Source organism: Chelonia mydas, chromosome 4, assembly GCF_015237465.2.
Source record: "Chelonia mydas isolate rCheMyd1 chromosome 4, rCheMyd1.pri.v2, whole genome shotgun sequence".
NCBI lineage: Eukaryota > Metazoa > Chordata > Testudines > Cheloniidae > Chelonia > Chelonia mydas.
Genome location: NC_057852.1, coordinates 48,166,034 through 48,176,113, shown reverse-complemented (window position 1 = coordinate 48,176,113; position 10,080 = coordinate 48,166,034). Strand labels below are relative to the sequence as shown.

Here is a 10,080-nt window from a genome sequence, read left to right as displayed (position 1 = left end):
ATATGGGTTTAATCAGGCCACAACTTTATTATTAGATGTCTGGGACTAACCTGGTGAATAAAATGTGCAGTGCAGGTGAAAACACTCACAATTCACTGGGGGGGGGTGAGCTTTTTTCAGCCTCCCCACCCCCTCACCCATTCCTGTCCCTCCAGCAGATCCACTGCTGGGAACCTCCAATTCCAGCCAATGCTGGTGGGGGGGCTTCCCCCCCACCATTTCATCCAGGTTCCACCAGGAATTCCCTTGCTGGGACCTTACTGACCACCCCCCCTCATAGGAGGGGTTATAGTGGACCATAATGATGGGGGGTTGGCTCTAAGCCATTTATCCGTTCTTTTGTACCTTAATTTATGGAGTACCTGCACTGAACATCTGCCACAAGGATGCACCAGCCATTAGCTTGTCTGTCTCCTCCCCACGCCCAGCCCGGTTCCCAGACATCTCCCAATGCCCTCTTTTATATCAGCCAAAAATATGGCAGCACCTGAGTCTGACAGGTGCACCCCATCCTCCCAAAATAACTCCGGTGCCCCATAGAACATGCCAGGTTGTGAAATTACTATTCCCCTCAAGGGAAACAAGAATCTGGCCACTTATCTGTTCACATTTTGTCCACCGTGGCAGGGTTCATGGCTCCCCGCCAGACCCTGCGCTGAAGCATATCTGACCAGACAGTGTTAACAGCTGGAAAAATTGTCAGGATCTGCTTCAGGTCCCTCCTAGTTCGAAACATTAACTCTATCCTTTTAAGTGTTCCCAGATCATTTTCTCCCAGGTGTATCAACAATATATCCAGTGGCTGCTGACACACCTGCACAACATACAACAGCGGTATCAGTTGATCCCATAATATGCCCCTCCGTGCGTGCCAACTGAGTAATGCTGCGCCACCCAATCCCAGCTGGGAGCCCTCGGGCAATCTGGACGCATGCCTATGCACCCAAAACACAATACGGTGCCCACAGATCCACACCCTTGTGTGTATAGCCAGCTGTCCCGTATCTGAAATGAGAACACAACCGATTAATGTTGATTTTCCACCTGCGGCCTTACATACATTCGATATGCATTAGACTGCCAGCGCCCGACTGCCTGAATAGCCTCTGCTTCCATACCTATTTGCACTGCTGCCGTAGCCGCCCCTATTGTGAATGAGTGGGAACCAAATTCGTGGGCTGGCAGTCCCAATCTCATTAGCCCCCGTCTCAACACGGTAATCAATTGATATAACGTCAGGGGACTTCTGTCTCTGTGTACAAAAAGGAGGGGCCTTCTCCCTTCCACCGTATTGCCATGTAGGCCCTCAACGCCTGAACAGGGCAGACATCAGGCTCGCCACCCTCCCATAGGGTAATGAATGCACCCTGGCTGACTTGATCAGTCTTTGACCTTCTCAAGTGTAATATCACTGCATGCTTGTGCCAGCTTATGTCATGAAATTCCAAAGCCTTTCCCGTAGAATCCCTGATGGATCCAGGCAGTAGCCCACTGATCCTGAAAGCACCAAGAAATGCTGTCAAGAATACTGCCCTGAATAGGGACACCTCCTGTGCACTATTACATATGACATCGAGGATGTGAAGGAGAACCCTGAGTGTGGAAACCCTGATGGGACGACAGGAATCCTCCCTGGGTCCACTGCTACTTGACCATCCCGCCAAAAACCTTTGAACTAAGAAACCCCTGCAAGTATCTAGGTAGCCATTTAGCCTACTGACAAATGTAATGGCTGAAAGGCAATTCGAAATTGTGGAGGACACCAGTTGACGGGTTGCCAGTGACAACATGTACCGCAGCACCTGTTCCTCTGTAATGGGCCACATTGCTGACTGGCCTTCCTGCTCCTGAAATTGTATGAATTCATTAAAACTTTTCTCACGTGCGTGGTGCCACTGATCTCTGGACCACACTGACAACTGTTCTACGCCAAGGTTCCCTAATGTGAACAGCCTTTTTCTGGGTTCATGGATGGTGATCCCTGCACTGTGCATCTACCGTTGCACCTGAAATCACCTGAGTGGGATGTCCTGGATCTGTGTGACCTGTTCCGCTTTGTACAGCCTGTAGTGCTGTGGAAACAACCTCATACGCAATACCTTTAATTAATCGCATCAGCTCCATGCTAAATGGCCCCTCATCAGATGCCTTTAGCTCAGCTGAGTGAGCAAGTGCTGCACCTGGTGCCCCCATTTCCCCAAGCCTGATAGGCTGACTTTGATACTCCTGTGCACTACCCCAGGCTCCCCCAGCCACTTGTCTACATAGGGAAACAGTGTTTGTCTACGTGGGGAAACTGACTGGAATAGCTATAGAGGGGAAATTCTGCCAATATAGCTATGCTGCTATAACTCCCCTGTGTGAATATTTTATTCTTGGGCATGGGAGTTCCTTTATTCTGAAAGAGTTACAAACTAGTTATTATAATAACTTGGAGTCTGATCACACAAGGTTTCAGGAATAAGATATATTTTATCAATTAGAAAAAGTGAATCAAATTTGTTTCCAGTACAGTCTGTTGTACAGCCTGAATACAAACAGTTAAATTCACAAGATCTAGATTTTCCAAAATTAACAGCACAGAGCAACTTTTAGGTATATAAGCTATTTTCTACAATTTAAGTTTTCTTAAGAGTGCAATTGTTAAAAAAGTAAGTGCCTTGGTTACTGCCTCATGGCTTTGCACTTCAGTTAGTAAAGTGTTGCGAACAGAAAAATGTGCTTTTACTGACTTTCTAAACAAGAGACTTCAGGTCAGATCCTTAGCTGGTGTAAATCAGCTTCACTTTAAATCAGTGGAAGTATTCAAATTTACATCCGCTTTAAATTTGCACCAATATTGTCTATTTTTGCTTCTATCTGTTTTTCCATGTCCTTTATGCAAAAAAAAAAAAAAAAAAAAAAAGTCTTAGGAAAAATTCTCTCCTGGATATAGAGTGACCACTCCAAGCCCAGCTGATCCAGTAAAACAAAGAATTTGAATCCCTGGCTGATATGACAACCTCCATCATATTTCCTTGGACCACACAATTGTAACATAAATCAGTAATCTAGAGGTGTCTATTCCTGCCAGTGCCCCTTTGGTTTGTTTTTTTTCTCCTTCTGGTAGCAAACTATTGTGACAGATCAAAAAGAGGGTTAAAAATCCCAGCAAAATAAATCAATTCTCAGATTCATACACTGATTCACACTGCATCTGCTCATGTACGCATCATTCTTAGCTTAGGGAAGGAGTATTTCACTCTTCACTGGAACTACTCTTCATTGGAGCACAGAAAAATGGAATGTTGAAAGCAGAGTTGAATGTTTCCAAGACTCCAGTTCAAATGCAGTGTTTAGCCATTGAATTCCCCTTCGGTCAGTTATGTTTACTTCTCAGATTCTCATACAGAAACAATGCTCAGCCAGGAGCAGCTTTCTCTGAACTGAAGATCTGTAGCGGGAGAGGCCAGAAGAGCAACATGTTTTCTCTCACAAAATGCCTTTACCAACCAGTTCAGATATAGAATGTTGCATTAACAATTTCTCTCCCCTTTGCATATGATCTGCTGAAGAATTCATTAGCATGAGTTTGGGACAGGCAAACTGTTCACGAATGATGAAGCCATGAGTGAGTTTTTTTTCCAGATTTCCGTTCATGTGTTTTTTTACTAAACCACACTATCATGTATTCTGCATATGCCATGTTATAGTAAAGGTAGTTAAATAATATTTTAAGGAGCCTTAAACACTTCTATAGGCACTCTTTCATTTTTCTCTTCCTATAAAGTCAGGTTCCTTAGTTGCCATGAGTCCACCATTAGAAGTGCCCCTCAAACACTTATAAAACGATCTAAAATAACTTTCTGTACCTAAAATTCCATGGGTTTAAAGTTTGATAAGTCAGAACCTTCCATAGCTAGAACGGAGTTCTGCATTTGTTCCCAACTCATATTTGACCTCTTTTAAAGATCCAGATCCTAGAGTATTCTGACTGAGAGAATCTTTCTTTTAGATTTCTTAAAAAACTCTTATCCACTTAGTTGTGGAGAACAGCTTGTAAACACACACCTTAAAGAAAAACCCAGAAGGCAAATGGAAAAAAAATCTTAAATCTATTTTTTGAAATTGTGTGATTTTTAAAGCCAATCTCAAGATATTTTTTAAATTTTTATTTATTGGACACCTGACTCATGATTTTTAAATGTATGATGATGACCCTAATACTAATGGGGCTTGTTAGGAATCCAGGAAGGTTTTCAGTACTTTATGTAGTAGGAAGAGAGCCTGAAACAAAAGCCCTTTTATCAAAGGCCTGGTATGAGGCCTGAGGCCTGAACTAAAGTAGTGGTCAGAAATGTGCTGATATGAAACAAAGTCAGGTTGTGAGCAAAAGGCAGGGCCTGCTCACAGAATCTGTCAAGAACAGGGCTGATACTGCAGAAACACACATTCCTAGGCACAGAGTAATCACACAAACACATTCCAGAAGAGTGGTAGCAGAACATCCCGTTATCAAGGATGGTACAAAAACATTCCCCAAAGATAACAGGAACACACTGACCACTCCTAAAGATATGTTCAGGATGACAGTGTAATAAATAGAAATATATAAGGTAATGGGTGGTAACTGGCTACGTCAGAGGGTGTCAACTAATCATGTCAGAGGATCAATACGTAACTTGTGTATTCTGTGTATAAAGATGTATCTCAGAGGGAGTGTCTTTGGCCAGCCTAGGAAGCAATGGAAAGTCCCACCACTAACTAAGCTGCGTCCATTGTCACGAGCATACATGTCTTAGTATCCTCATAGAGTCTGCCAGGTGCTATTACCATGCTTCGTTGACAATAAACCTGGCTGGGTGCCTTCACTAAAAACCGAGTCTGTGAATTTATTGCGCAGTTTAATTGAGGTCTGCTATCTCTGCTACCTGTGCAATACTGAAACAGCCACTAAATAAACACACACACAGCCAACATCTAACATATTATATAGCTTCAATTTCCATCCCTCAAGGATTATGAGATAACAAACTTAAGTCTTGACACTTTTATGCCTGGAAACATAGTCACTGATCTGAGTCTGAAGCTTGTCCACTGTAGGCTTCAGGAAGTCACTTTGGGGGCAGAGAGGTGTTTTACATTTCATGGGATTCCTGGATGGCTGTTTTAAACTGTTCAGAGTTTTGGAATGTCAGTAAAATAAATCATAGGAGAGAGGAATAAATAGACAGACAGCAAGTGAGGTAATTAAAGTGTAAGACAGAAATATTTTATCACATGGTTCTGCACTGTATTACATGGATGCTATCTCCACATATGTGAAATTATAATTTGCATATACACACAGTGTTAACTTTGCCTTCAGATGCACATGTAGGTAGGTAGTTGAGTTTTTTAAGTCACATGGGGTCATATCCCCAATTGGGTCTCATAAGCCCCTCTATAAATTAATCCTCTATCCTCATTATAGCGCATACATATCTGAATGTCCTCATCTGAAGAACTGTCCCTTGATTTTTTTAAAAAACGTGATTTGCAGTTGGGAAAATGTCATGGGGTAGCTGGTCTCTGTGGAATGACTGAGCCCAGCTTCCCTGGACTGGAGCAGCTGAGCCCAATCCAACTAATTAAGGAGGGCTGGGCTACAACTGGGCTTCTAAAGGGCTGGTAGTAGACAGCTGGCAAGAGGACAGACTGAGACAGGCTGAGCTCTGGAGAGGGAAAGCCACAGTGGGGTAGAACTAGCTCTACTGGTGTGTCCTGTAAGCAAGGTGCCACAGGCTTAGGGAAGCAGCCTTGCAGCTGCTGCTCCAGGAAGGGAATGGAGCTAACTGAAGCTGCCAGGAGTTACAGTGCCAGAAACCTCTATAGGGTGACCGGATAACAAGTGTGACAAATCGGGACCCTTTTTATTGGAGGGGGGAGGTGGAGGGATAGTTGTGTGTGTAAGACAAAACCCCTAACATTAGGACATCTGATCACTCTCGACACCTGCGGGGGTAGGGGTGGCCCTGGCCCTGAAGCCCGTTGCCAAGGATTGAGTTAAGACTGTGTTCCTTCTGTCTGGTAACCATTTATGAAAATAAACATCCTTGACTGAGGGCATAGCAGAGCATGCTTTGGAGTCAGGAGAGAAGCAATGGCCCGAGTGACAAACTCTGCTGTTAGCAATTGTCAGTGCCTGGCTACCTCTCATTTAGCTTTTCAAAGGTGACCCTTCCTGAAAATGAATGAGGGATAATAGGGAAATAGCACAGGGGTAGGGAGGTGGGGGGCAGGGGGAGGGAGAATGAAGAGGGATGAAGGTATAAAGGAATGAGTCTTTAACTAAAAGGTACTTCCAAGTTTTGATACCAAATATTTCAAGTTATTTTGCTAAAGATTTAAGAGTAGGATCTATAAAATGTCACATATATACTCTAGCTACACATATTGTTTATGTAGTAAATTTACTTTGAAGTCTCTACCTTTGTTTCCTCTTTACGTAGCCCTGTGATAGATGCTGTCAAGGAATCTGTTTGTATTTAGTTCCTTTTGCGGGAGGGGGTAAGAATTACATTAAGGCACTTTAACAAAGAGAAAAAGAATGAAGAAAAATGATCAAGCGAAAACACTGGAAAAATCATGGAACTTTAATTTTATAGCTCACAACCTTTTATATTAGTTAAAGGAGAGGCAAATAATTAAAATATTCTGAAAACAAGGGTAGGTGAATTTGAGAAAGCAACAATTTCTAGAATTGAAGCCATCAGTACTTGTGAAAGTTTTTATAATCCACAGGAATCTCTAAAAGCTCGTATACTGTAGAATGTAAAAACATCTCATGATTTTAAAGTGAGTTTGGAATGCATCATAATACTTAAGTTCACTTCAGTTTCTGTGGGGCTTAGACAATGTGGTGATAGATGCCAGTACAAACTCCTAAAATAGACTGAAAATTGGGTTCTGAATGAGTGTTTTCTTGTTTGTAATAAGCTTCAGATACAACTGCAGCTTTGCCTAGATGGGGAACTACAGAGAACTCTTGAAAACATACCAAGAAGACACATTTTATTCTATGAGATTTGAATTAGAGAAAATGTCATCTCCCCTTTTCTGGAGTGATATGATGTTGCCCCTGCTAGTGGCGGTAGACGTGAGGGGTGGGTGTGGAAATATCCAGATATTTGGACAGGGTTAGAGGACAACCCTGTTTTTTAATTATTAACATTTCCAAATAAAACAAATATTCCAGATTCATCATAACCCTTTTTATTTACTTTGTCTATAAGGATAAAAGGAGGGGAAGTGAAGCAACATTATCTTCAGTGTATACACTAATCATAGACCTCTAAAAATCAGCCCAAATTGCCTTGAATTTTCCAGGCATTCCCCTTTCTGCAGAATGCCAGTCATTTATTAGCAGCAAAGTCAGCCATATATCTCTGACAAACATCAATATTTAATTTTTCAATGACCAAAGCTGCACATTAGAACCACAGTCCCTTGTTATCAAGTAATCTCCAGGTATCAAGAAATATCCAAGAATGAAACTGAAGGGGGAGGGCTCCAAATTAGTATCCAATATCAAATTGGGTCTTGGATCCACCTGATTCCAGAAATCCTTGATACGGGGCACTCCCTAAGCATATGACCAAATGTAGCACCAAGCGCGTTACATTTCCAACAGCAATCCTCACTTGAGTCCCATTGTCATTAGCCTGTGTGGGGACCAGTAGATTTGAAAAAGTGTCCCTTGGTAAATAAGCTGTAGTCTCAGTCAGGTTTTTAATGTTAGATACAATTGTATTCCATTGGGGCAGAGAAAGTTGTGTATCCAAAGCTCTAGTCCAAGCAACTCTCACATTTATCAATCTATGGCAGAGTGTTTTGGGTCAGAAAATCTTAAAAGGATAGTGATGGCTGAGAAAATCAAGGAAGTTTCCTCCAAAATAACAGAAGTTCTGGAGCTCCCAATGCATCCAGCTGAAATACATTTGTAAATAGATGCTTTAATTGAAGAGTTTGATGCTCTGGAACAGGGAAAGCCAAATTGTTGTTGAAGATCTACAAATGTTTTAAATTTATCATTGTCTATTAGCTGTGACGCCATCCAATCCCTCCACATCCTGGTTTTACCACTGATTTTTAAGGCTAGGATTGTTCTGTAGGACTTTCTCTACATGGAAGAATGGATGAAAGCAGAACTTTCTGGCCAAGTTTGACCACACTTTCCTCTCAGTCATTATTGTGGGAGCTCTGATACCATCAAATCTATAATAATTTGATCCTACCATGAGGTATAGCAATGTAGGGGAGAGGTATAGCATGAGGGGAGAGGTATAGCAATTCTTGTTCAATCTGAACCCACCATTGTCATATCTAACAGCCACAAAGATGCCCAGCCTTCCAAGTCGAGGGAGAGGGGAGAAGAAATCCTCCCAGTGCTACAACAAGTCCAGTGACACCTTAAAAACTAACAGATTTATTTGGGCATAAACTTTCATGGGTAAAAAATACACTTCTTCAGATGCATGGAGTGAAAATTACAGAAACAGGCATAAATATATATTAGCACATGAAGAGAAGGGAGTTACCTTAAAAGTGGAGAACCAATGTTGAAGGTCAATTAGGTCAGTGTGGATGTGGTCCACTCCCAATAATTGATGAGGAGGTGTCAATTCCAAGAGAGGGAAAATTGTTTTTGTAGTGAGCCAACCACGCCCTCTCCCTATTCAAGCCCAAATTGATGGTGTTAAGTTTGCAAATGAATTGTAGGTCACCAGTTTCTCTTTGAAGTCTGTTTTTGAAGGGTATTTTTGTTCTCTTGGTTCTAGAGCTAAATCAAACAGAGGAGAAAGGGGACAGTGCTACCTCATACTTCTTTGTAATAGAAATGGGGCAGAAATAATACCTTTGGTAACTACCCTGGAAGTCAAGTTAGAGAGTTATTGCTTGGATTAAAACTTAAATTGGTTACCAAATCCAAATTTTGCTAACGTATAAAAAAATATATAGTCCCAGGCTGTGCACTCTTTTTGGCACCTAAAGAAATGACAGCTAAGGTTCTTTAGAATGTTTCAAAACAGTGCTAATATCAATCAGTTAATGCACACTATCTGAGCCATGAAGGAAGCCTACCTGATTTATGTGTTTAACCTGTGAGAGAACTTTGTCCAATCGCATAGCAAGAGCTTAAGATAAAATCTTGGCGTAACAATTGAATAATAAATTGACCTGTAATTACTACTAGTCCAATGTCTTTCTCAGGTTTAGGAAGAACCAAAGTTATAGCTTCTCTTGGAGTAGGTGGGAGAATTTGCTCATTGTTGGTCTCATTGAACATATTCAACAATCTAGGTGTTAAAGTTTCAGAAAACTTCTTTGTAAAATTCAGTGGGAATCCATCTGTGCCAGGAGTCTTTCCAACCTTCATTTCTTTTATAGCCTGAGTCAGCTCTGCTAATTCTAGAGGAATTTCTAAAAGTTCCTTCTGAGGGACAGACATGTGTGCCAGAGACAATCCATTTAAAAAAGATATCTAGGGTATCTTCACTGATTGCTTCTTCAGCTAAATATAGATTTGACTAAAACTGTAGAAACTGTTTATTAATATGACTGTTGTACATAATTTATTGCTACTATTGTAAATAGTAGCAACTTATTTCTGTTAGCCTTTTACCTATATGCCAACACGTTGCCCCCTCTTTCACCAGCATCCAATAGTTTTGCTTCAAATAGAATAAAGCAAACTCAGCATTTGGGGACAGACGTGTTGATTTCATATCTGAACCCAATGCTCTGTGCTGCGCGGTGCTGTGGCTGTACCACTGCCAGCCACCGGTGCTCCAGGCAGAGTGGTAAGGGGGCAGGGAGCAGGGGGGGTTGGATAGAGGGCAGGGGAGTTCAGGGTGGTGGTCGGGGGAGGGTGTGTGGATAGGGGTCGGGGCGGTCAGAAGGTTTGGAACAGGGGGGTTGAATGGGGGCAGGGGTCCTGGGGGGGGGACAGTCAGGAAGGAGATGGGGGGGTCAGATGGGGCGGCGGAGGGCAATTAGAGGCAGGGTTTCCAGGGGCAGTCAGGGAGAAGGGGTGGTTGAATGGGGCGGGGTCCTGGGGGG

At 42.3% G+C, this 10,080-nt stretch overlaps 1 long non-coding RNA gene across 1 annotated transcript; it reads right to left on the bottom strand.

Annotated features, from left to right (window-relative positions):
• Positions 1-2,862: 2,862 nt before the first annotated feature.
• LOC122465639 lies at positions 2,863-8,640 on the bottom strand. The gene is made up of 2 exons (XR_006290626.1): positions 8,559-8,640; positions 2,863-3,433 (listed from the first exon to the last, which is right to left on the bottom strand). It is a non-coding gene; the product is annotated as an uncharacterized LOC122465639 (long non-coding RNA).
• Between the last annotated feature and the right edge of the window lie 1,440 nt (positions 8,641-10,080).